Here is a 9918-nt window from a genome sequence, read left to right as displayed (position 1 = left end):
CTCCTTCCCTCGCCGAGCCCCGGGGGGACGGACCGGCCCCTCGGCCCCCGCCCCGCAGCCCCGGCCCCCCGGCCCCGAGCTGCCCCCTGCCGGGAGCCTGGCCCCAGGGGTGTCCCCAGGGCGCCTGGCTTTCACACGTCCCTGGAGCTCCGGGGGGGTTGATGAAGGTGATTCGCTTTTCGGAGGGGCAGGGCCCGTCGTTGGGGTGTGAGGGTGTTGAGCCTCAACACAGGTTGGGGGGCTTTGGGACTGGGGTAACAGGAGCTTGGGGGAGCGCTGGGAGTGCGGGTGGCGGGACGCGGAGCTCGGTGGCAAAGTGCAGGGGACTCCAACGCTCCGACTGGTGGAATTAAAAAGGTTTCGTCGTCCTGAAAGTTCAGGTCCAGAAGCGCGTATAAAGCTTGGGAAGCCTGTGCCGAGTTCACATCAAGTGGCCCAATGCCGCAGTTGCAAAGGCACGTACTTCAACATTCACCTGTCCAAACCCTTAAGTCACCAGAGCAAGCCTGGTGTTCCCAAGGATGCATCTATTTTTAATGTAATGCTTTAAAATACCTGCATAAATGAAGAACAAGCCTTCCACCTTGCCTAATGGAACTGGAAATGGGCTGTCTGACATGGCACAGTCCTAGAATGTGTTGTCCTCCATTTCCAACAAACTACTGGGCCTTTTTTTGTGTCCCAAGACTTCTCGGGTCTAGGAGCTATCTTATCCAGAAGTTATGTTAATAGAAAATGTGCCAGCACTGTATATTCACTCTGTTTAAATTAAAGGGCTGTGTGGCTAAATGCCTATCAGAAATTTAAATTCTGTTTTCATTTTAACCACAAATGGCTTTGCATTGGCCTTTCCTTACAGATATATATTCTAAAAACTAGTGGGGCCTCCTGTCTGACTGCTGGAATTGGAATTCAAGTAGCTGAAAACAAGAGCAACAAACTGTGAGAAAATGCATGAAATTATAAATTGGTTGTCTGTTGGGTTTTTTGTTCCTAGCGTTTCCAGAGCCAAACACTGCAGACCAGGAAGACCATTAAGGCCAGAGTCTGTGGGTTTTGGTTTTCTCTTACTATAGATATTTTTTAGAGGATGGTACCCGAAACAAGATGATGTGGCCATGCCTACTCAAACAATTAATCTACTTTAATATACGCCTTGTGACGAGAGTGCTGTTGCTCTCAGAGAGCCAAGGCAATGGTTTGCTCCCCTCAACCTCATTACTCTAACATTACTCCTAGGCCTTTGGCATTGCCATTAAAGCATTTGTGTTAGCCTATAAGGGATATTTCTGAAGTATATGCTCAGCCAGTGACTAGAGTATCTAAGATCATAACTGAGCAACATGAGTGCCTTGTCTGAACTGCAGTACTTGGTATTAGGAGAGAAGTGAAACTTCTTGTTAGTGTTGCAGACAGTGAGCTGTGATCAAACTGCAGAAGTTCAGGGAGTGACTCAGAAATAGAAATAGCATACAGAGGATTCCTTCTGCTAGCTTTACATGCATGACTCCTCAGAGCTTCATTCTAGCAAAACCATGATGTGGCTTTGGAAACTTGTATTTCCTAGCTATAACAATTTATGGGAGAGAATCTATGTGAGACTTCTTAACAGGGAAAAGAAAACCAAACAACCATTCCAGGTAAAACAAGTTCATTGTTCATTTACTGTAGTATAGCACAAAGTAGACAAATATATGACAAAGTTACTCTAGTTTAAGACTGACCATAATACAACTGTTTACAAACATTGAAGTCGAGAACTAATATTCTCGGCAGCTGCAAAGTTCCTTTCCAGAGCTGTATCAACTGTGGTCTGGAGTGGAGGTCTGTGGACTTGAGTGGTTGTGTCCAAGGGTCCTGAGGGATACCTATTGATACCATTGCAAGGCTACTCCTTCTCTATTGCCTTTGCAAGATCATGGTGGCCAGGGGAGTCCCCCAGTACTGAAGTCCACCTGTGCCATTTCCAAATGCATGACAAAGAAGAACATGTCTTACCAAATGTAAATCAGGGTGGACCAACCTCATTGTCTTCTGCAATGAAGTGACAGGTTTGTGGATGCAAGGAATGTGGTGGATGTTGTGCGCTGAGACTTTGGCAAGGCTTCTGATATAGTCTTAAACAATATTCTTGCCCCATATTAGGACATTATAGCCTAGATAAGTGAACTACTGAATGGGTGATATATTGGCTGGATTATGGTCAGACAAATACTGGTTAATGGGTTGTATTTTGTCTGAAGGTTAGTAACAGCATGCATTTCTTCAGTGGTTTCCCTGGCACCTGTTTAATATCTGTGTCACACAGAAATAAGGCTGTGAACACCAAACTAGGAGTGCAGTATAAATGCCTGAGGACAGGGTTGTCATTAGGAAGAGCCTAAACAGGCTGTAGGAATAAAACTTAACGTCCTGCACCTGGAAGACTTAACCTCCTGCAGCAGTACAAACTGGGTTGTGACCAACTAGTTGGAAAGCAGGTCTGTTGAAAACATTTTGTAAACTCCTGGGGACAATAGACTAAACGCGAGCCACTAGTGTGCCCTGGCGCTGGAGAGAATTAACAGCATTTTGTGGTGTGTTAGCAGGCCAGTACATTAGGGGATGTGATTGTTCCTCTTTACATGGTATTTGTTAGAATGAGTCTGGCATAGTTTGTCCAGTTTTGGGTGCACAAATATGAGAAAAATACTGATAAACTTGATCAAGTGCAGCAGAGGCCACCAGGATGTTAGTGCATCTGAAGAACATGTCCAGCAAAGAGAAGCTGAGGGAAGTGGAACAGTTCAGTCTGGAGAAGAGACAGCTGCAGGGGGACCTAATAGCAGTCACCTAGAAAAAGTGAAGCCAGACTCTTTAGTGAGGCAAATGGCAGGAGAAGGAAAGACAGTGGTCATAAAGTGAGACAGGGGAGATGTTGATAGGACAGAATGGGAAAAGAGAAGATCACTATGAGGACAGTTTAACTTTGGAAGAGGTTTAATGGAGAAGCTGTGCATTCAGTGTCTGGTTTTCAACACAAGGATGGACAAAGACCTGCTTTAAGGAAGAAGTTGTACTGGATCTATCTAAATGTTTCTGTAATACTGAGATTAATTGTCAAGCAGAGAAATCAAAATTGTCCAGGAAAATTTAGACTAACAGAAGAAAGAGTATCTAAAATTGCTGAATTGTCCAGGGAAAACAGAACAGCTTTCTCAAACTGCTCAAAAGCAACATTGGCTTTTAGATTATGTGTGAGTAGGCTGATGTAGTGTCTAACTTTGTAAGTTTGTTGGCTGCTTTTTCCATGCTTCACCTTTCACCTTGGCTGCTACTGGCTCCCAGTAGGTCCTCACCAATTACTTCTACAAGTGCGGACCTACCTGTTTGTTGAAACTGGAAACTAGGAGCATTTCTAGTCACCAGCTTTCACACTCATACTTTTCCAGTAATAAATCTTCAATTGGCACCAGACTCATTTAGATTTCTTCATTCAGGTTCAAATGGCAGGCAGCAAGCAAAACACTGCAGTGGTAACCGAAGATCTCAGAGCTGGGCTCCAGACATCTTACAGCCTAAAAGCAAAGAACCCAAACATTCTCCAGCTTTTGTCTTCTAGTTAAATGTATGATGCACTAATTATTTAAGTAACCTATTATTGCAAAATGTATCTACAAGATTTGGACATTAGCAGCACACAATGATCACTTCAGAGCACACACAATGAATAAATTTATATATATGTAAAATCCTGTATTTTGACATATTTTTTACACTGTCAGGATACTTCTGTGGATTTCTGCACACACGTGTATTACAATCCTCTCAAATGCATGTATTTTACAGGCCTGCATTGTATTTCATTAGCCTGCACAGGGCATTTGCATCAATAAAATAAAACACTCCTAATCCCCAACTTCTGCAAAGTTAGCATGCATTTAATGTAAATTTTCAGTTCTTGGAGATGCAAGTCACAAGTTCTTCTTCAAGCAGGAATATCCAGGTTTATTTCAGAAACTTGTTGATCCTGTAGCTTTAGAGAGATACTTAAACAATGTGACTATGCTTCAAGTATTTCATAACAACAGAATTATATACAAGTGCAGTTCTAGCATTAAGTCAGTTGTGATATTTTGAGAATGGAATAATGATTTTTAAAAACTTGTTATCGTGAACCAGCACAATTTGTGAGGATGTTAAAACAGGGTTTGTCTTCCTTATTGGAAAAATTTGTTAGTGGAACCAAGAGGTCTGCATGTGGTGCTCACCTCTTCTCAGAGGAGCAGCCTCTGCAAGCTGAGTTTTAATGTGGGTACTAAATCACACCTCTTACCACACCCACAAAGACTGTCTGCAAATTTATAGTTTGACAAATTAAAACAGTTTATTAGGGAATTTAATGCAATTTAGGGGAGGAAGGGTTCAGGAGAGATAGGATCTTTGAAACACCAAATCCTTATACATGTACTAATACTTATATATGAATACACCTTATTATTTACACACCGAGATTAACTCTTATTATCTGACAGGGGAAGAGGAAGGAGGTATTCATGTTTGTGTGAAGGTAAGTCAGGGCAGGATCACCTTAAGGAGGGAATGAAAGCAAAATGCAACCCCTCACTTTATTCCTCAGATGGTCTTTGTATTTATTTATTAGGTGAGGATGACTTCCCCTGCAACCCAGTCTTAGAACCCACAGGTGGCAGGAAGAAGTCTCACCACAGTTGGTTGGCAGCAGGCAGGGACTGCAGGCAAGCAGGGACCACAGGCAGGCAGGGACTGCAGGTAAGCAGGGGCCCCCAAAGAGCAGGCAAACCCCCAAAAGGCAAGCAGCAGCAGGTTCAGTGTCCGTCCAAAGAGCAACCGCGAGCAGCAGGCAGGCAGTTTCTTTATGAGTCTCAGGTTGTGATTTTCCTGACATTGCTCCTGCCTGGTTACTCCCTCGTGGAGTCTGAGCTGTTTTGAGGCAGAGGAGGCAGGCACACAGGAGACAGTTTAAAGTGCCTGACAGAGCAGCCATTTTAAATCAGTTATGACTTCTGACCTAAAGGGCGTACTATGTTTGTGTGAGGAAAAGTCTGGTCCTTCACACTTGAGGAGGCATCACTGACATTTCTGACTGACTTTGTCATGTTTCCAGCCACCTAAGCCTCCTGATAATGACCAGAGAAATCTCTTAACAATAAATTTTATAAGATTATTGCAGAATGGATGAGGTTGAAAGGGACCCTTGGAGACTGCCCATGACAACCTCTCTGCTCAAAGAAAGGTCATGTAGAGAATGCTATCTTGCTTCCTCTATTTATCACAAGGCCAAAGACTGCCTTTTTTACATTGTGGGTTCTGCATGAACCTGCTGATGACTGAATGATAACTTCATTCTTGCTCAGGAACCACTGGGAATCCATCTTTTAAAGTCGCTTTTACAAGTAAATTCCAGCTTCAGAGATGTAGTTTATTCATCCTCTCATTTAAAACCAAAGACCCAGAGGTCCTTTAAAGGTGAAGATACAATTTAGCTGCCCCTATGGGCACTGCAACATCTGTTACATCAGCAGTGAAACAGCTGAAGCAGATGGAAGGTATGTTTCATGTAGCCAGTACGTGCCATGTCATGCAGATCCAGATGTCTCAGTATGCAGAACTGTTTGCCAAGTGGTCTTTCCAGTACTACCATTAGGTCTCCTTCATGTGCTTTGCTAGCAATGCTAGCCTCAGAAGCCTGCTTCCCCCTTTCCCCAACCATTTCCTAGCAGGATGAGGTAGGACTGTGAAGGTGTCCATGGCTTCTGACAGCTGAGTCATGAAGACATACAATGTGCATCCTCTGAGACTTTCAAATACCTTTGACAACCTAGCCTAGCAGTGTTGGTTTGATTGATAGGAAGTATTTCCCAGCTTCTAAGCTTGCTCCTCCTGCTGTAATTTTAGTAGATAAAGCAGTTCATATCCTTTGTCTTTTCAAATTCTTGTGACATATGTGACATAACCTCCAGACAATCTTCTTTTTACCAAGTAACTACTTTATCCTTCATTTTTCATCCTAGGTTTTGGACTTGCAGATTTTGTGGGGGTTTTGCCACAGTATTCCCAGTTATCTGCCCCCATAGACCTTTCTTCCTCTTCCAAAATCAGCCATTCTTTCCAAGGCAGACAGACACATTGCCTTCTCTCAGGGAAGCGCTTTTAACAAGATCTGCCTTCACCAGCCAGGTGCTGCACTCTAATACATACAAACTCAGAGATGCAGTTTGTTGACAGAAATCTGACTTAGGATACATATTCTCCCAGAAACACTATGATAAACAGGGAGGTATAGTTTGTCGTCATAATCCTATGCTGGGGAGCTTTAAAACAAAGACAAGTTGGAGGTTCTCTGTTCCACAAATTCAGACACATTTTGAAGTGTTAATCAATGCTCAGTAACAGATTTAGTTTAGTTTAGGCATTATCTGTAGCAGTTTTTAACTCTGTAACTGTTATGCAGCCTCTTCAATCTATAAAGCAGTAAGACACTTCTGTTTCTTTCAATAATCTTTAACCTGTGGATTCTGGAGTATTGATAACTTTCTTCCTCTTGTCCCCTCTGTAGAACTGACAAGGCATGTGGTATCAGCCCCTAGCTGAATATTTTTATCCCTATTCTAATCTGCAGGGTTTTTTTGTGATGGAAGAAACCATGAAACCCAGAGAAATTTAAATCCAAGAGACATGTATTTAGTGATACTCTCAGTCATTTCAACATAGCTGAGCTCTTCAATCCTCCCTGTAACTTGTCTATTTCCCTCCATTCTCCATGGCAAAAAAAAATAAAAATCCCTGGTGTCCTGGTTTGAGCCAGGATGAAGCCAATTTTTCTTTTTACTGATTTTTTTTTCCTTCAGTAAGCTTTCTTGTAACTAGCAACAGTGTGTTCTGCTAGGCTGATAAGACAGTGGAATGTTTTTCTAACTACTGAGGCTTCAAGGCTGCACCTGCACTCTGCCGGCTCAGACACTATGAGGAGATCTGTGACCCCCCCGTAGGAGGCTGAGTTAGACAGACAGCAAAATTGGCCAAAGATATTCCATTCCATATATCTACGTAAGCTCAGAGGAAGGTCAGAGATCACAGAAGACAACTTCCTTCCTTCTGCTTCTTCTCGCCTTCTCTTCCGTCCATGGCTGGCGTCCAGGGAGGACTCTGTTCATCCATCGCCGTCGACCCTTAGGCTTGAGCTCTCCTGACCCCCATAACTCTCTGCTTTCTCCAGCAGCAGCTCCGGGATTCCTCGGGACTCTTCCCGGTTCAGGGAAGTGCTGTGGGAGTTGCTGGGGTGGGGGGAGGCGAGATGTTTTTGCCCATACTTGAATATATATCTGTATATAATTGTATATATTTTCTTGTATGATTCATTAGTGTTTTAATTAAAGCTGTGTAGTTTAGTTTTCAATCCAGCCAAGTCTCTCTTTTTCTCTCTCTCCTTCCCTACTTGGGTAGGAGGGGGAGGGGATCGAGAGCATTGTTTTCGGACCTGAGTCAAACGGTGACACCTGGTTTTCTCTCTAGTGACAAACTCAAATAAATCAGGTTCATTAAGCCCTGTAGCCAAATCCACACAACTGTACAGGACAAACTGATTCAGCACTCATCTGGAAAAAAAAAGGAAATATAATATTTTAGCAAGTACCAGCCATTTAATGTAACTCTAGGCTTATAAATATTCTACTGGTAAGTGAAAGGCTATTGCCAGAGCGTATCAGCAACTGCTAGCTAGCAGTTAGAAACTTCTGGTTATGTATCCTTCCTCACCAAAAGGCCTCTTGGTGCTTGGAATTTGAACAGTAGATAGAAAAGGGGAAATAGAGGGGGATTTCGTGACTCAGGCAATTCATATCTATTTGTTACCACTAACTACTTACATAAACACAGCTTAGATCCCTTCAAGGATTTGTTCTGTGAACAAAAAAACCTCAGCTATATCCTTACTGTCATATTATGAGATTTACAGTGGGGGCAGGGGGCAGCAGGTAGAAGCAAAACTAGACCCCACACTCAGTAGTTCTACATGTGGTCTTAGAACTTGGAGCTTGCTCCAGTAAGACTAAAGCTGTCAGCAACTTACTGCGTTGTGCAAGTCAATGTGATGTCCCTTTGTCAGCTGTAGTTACTGCATTAAAGCCAAGAAGGAAGTTTCCTTCCTGACTGGTGCAGTTCTTTACAGCCACCAGTTATCATTTGGCTGCTAAGATACCAAACTACATACCCAACACTGGTGAGATTTTTGCTTGCCTACATATGTAGAAACCACTAACATCACTACTTAAATTTAAGCAGTTCAATTTCAGATACACTCCCAGACAGGCTGGTCTGTTGTCCTATACACACTGTCAACCCTCCACATGTTTTGCAAGTCACAATACTGGTTATAGGGCACTGTGTAATTCATGGTACACCTGCTACTCCAAGTAGTGTTCTGTATAAAATCAGTTCTGGGTCTGGTTCCTCTAAACAATGATAAGGTTGCTCCTCTGACTTGGATATTGGCTTATATCTGCTGACAAAAAAAACAACCTATGATAAAGAATTGCTGATTTCCAGTATTTGCACTTTTTTTTGGTTGGTTGGTTGATTTTTTTTTTGTTGTGGTTTTTTTTGTTGTTGTTGTTGTTGGGTTTTGCAGGGGGGAGGGTTTGTTTGTTTTTGTCTTTCAGCAGACAGATTTTATTTGCTAAGATTTTCCAGGGAAAGAAGGATGTTCGTCTGTCTTCCAGCTCAAGCATATCACCTTTCTATATTTAAGAGCTGGATTTTATTCCACCATGTACATGTAGTGATAGACAAATATTCCTTTACACACACCATGCCATGCATACTACATATTTATATATTCAGGTACAGTTACCAGTCACTTCTTGTTCATTGATCACTAACATTTCTGTGAATTCTGACTGAAATTTCAGGTGTCGGTTCTTAAAAGGGTTGCATTGTGTAATATGGGTATAAGAGATAAAGAGGCATAAACAGGCATCTACTTCTCCCCTTTGAAATGTTTGTTTCACAGGCCAGAATACCAGGCACCCTGATCAGGTCTCCCTGAGACAGCAGGTGGAGTGCAAACAGTCATGCAGTGTATAATATGTTTCACTAGGATCAGGTAGATGAGAGGACACCTCAGACAGCACTCTTGAGCTAGAATCAACAGTTACAAGTTAAGGAGCCCCCAGATCATCAGCCAAAATGTCATCTGGGAATCTCCCAGGTGAATGAATACATATCTTTTTTCCTTCAATTACATCAGACAACAAGAGAGGGGGAACAGGTCCACACAGGTGACTAATACGAAAGTGCTGAACCTGCCTGTTTGCATTTTGGGTTGAGTCTCCCAAATGAACATCTGGGACTGTATGTAAAGCAAATGCGTGTCTCATCTGCATGCAGTGAAGGAAGGAAGTACCAGGTAAGTACCTCAGTTGGTGAGAAGAGCCCATAGTCCTGAAGGTGGAACTGCTGCAGTGGGATCAATGGCAGGGTCTTATGAGGCCCAGGAAAGGAATATTCAAAAGACTACAGCTATGGATAAGCATTTTGGTACTACTAGTCAAGAATCATACCCAAAGAAAGAAATCAGAGAAAGTGCATGAGGATAAAATAGTGTAGAAAATAGGACCTAAGAGGAAAGACTAGTGGAGAATGGGTTTAGTCTAAATGCATGTAGAGGAGACATGCCAAAGATAGGTGAAAGTTTTGAGGTATTTAGGATGATATTTTTCCAGCATCCAACTGTGAAGATGCAGGGAAGGTGCATAGTGTCTGTCCTAGGAGGCTAAACAAGTATCTGCCAGGCTGGCAACAAACATGGCTGAAAATCCAGTTGACCTTATCTTGTGGTGGGGGGCCTATTTTTAACTTTTGGGAATCTAGCCTCCAGCACATCCTCCAGGAAACTGGCCT

Source organism: Chaetura pelagica, unplaced genomic scaffold, assembly GCF_000747805.2.
Source record: "Chaetura pelagica isolate M959 unplaced genomic scaffold, ChaPel_1.0 scaffold241, whole genome shotgun sequence".
NCBI lineage: Eukaryota > Metazoa > Chordata > Aves > Apodiformes > Apodidae > Chaetura > Chaetura pelagica.
The sequence above is the reverse complement of the archived record's forward strand: the minus strand, read 5'-3'. Positions refer to the sequence as shown.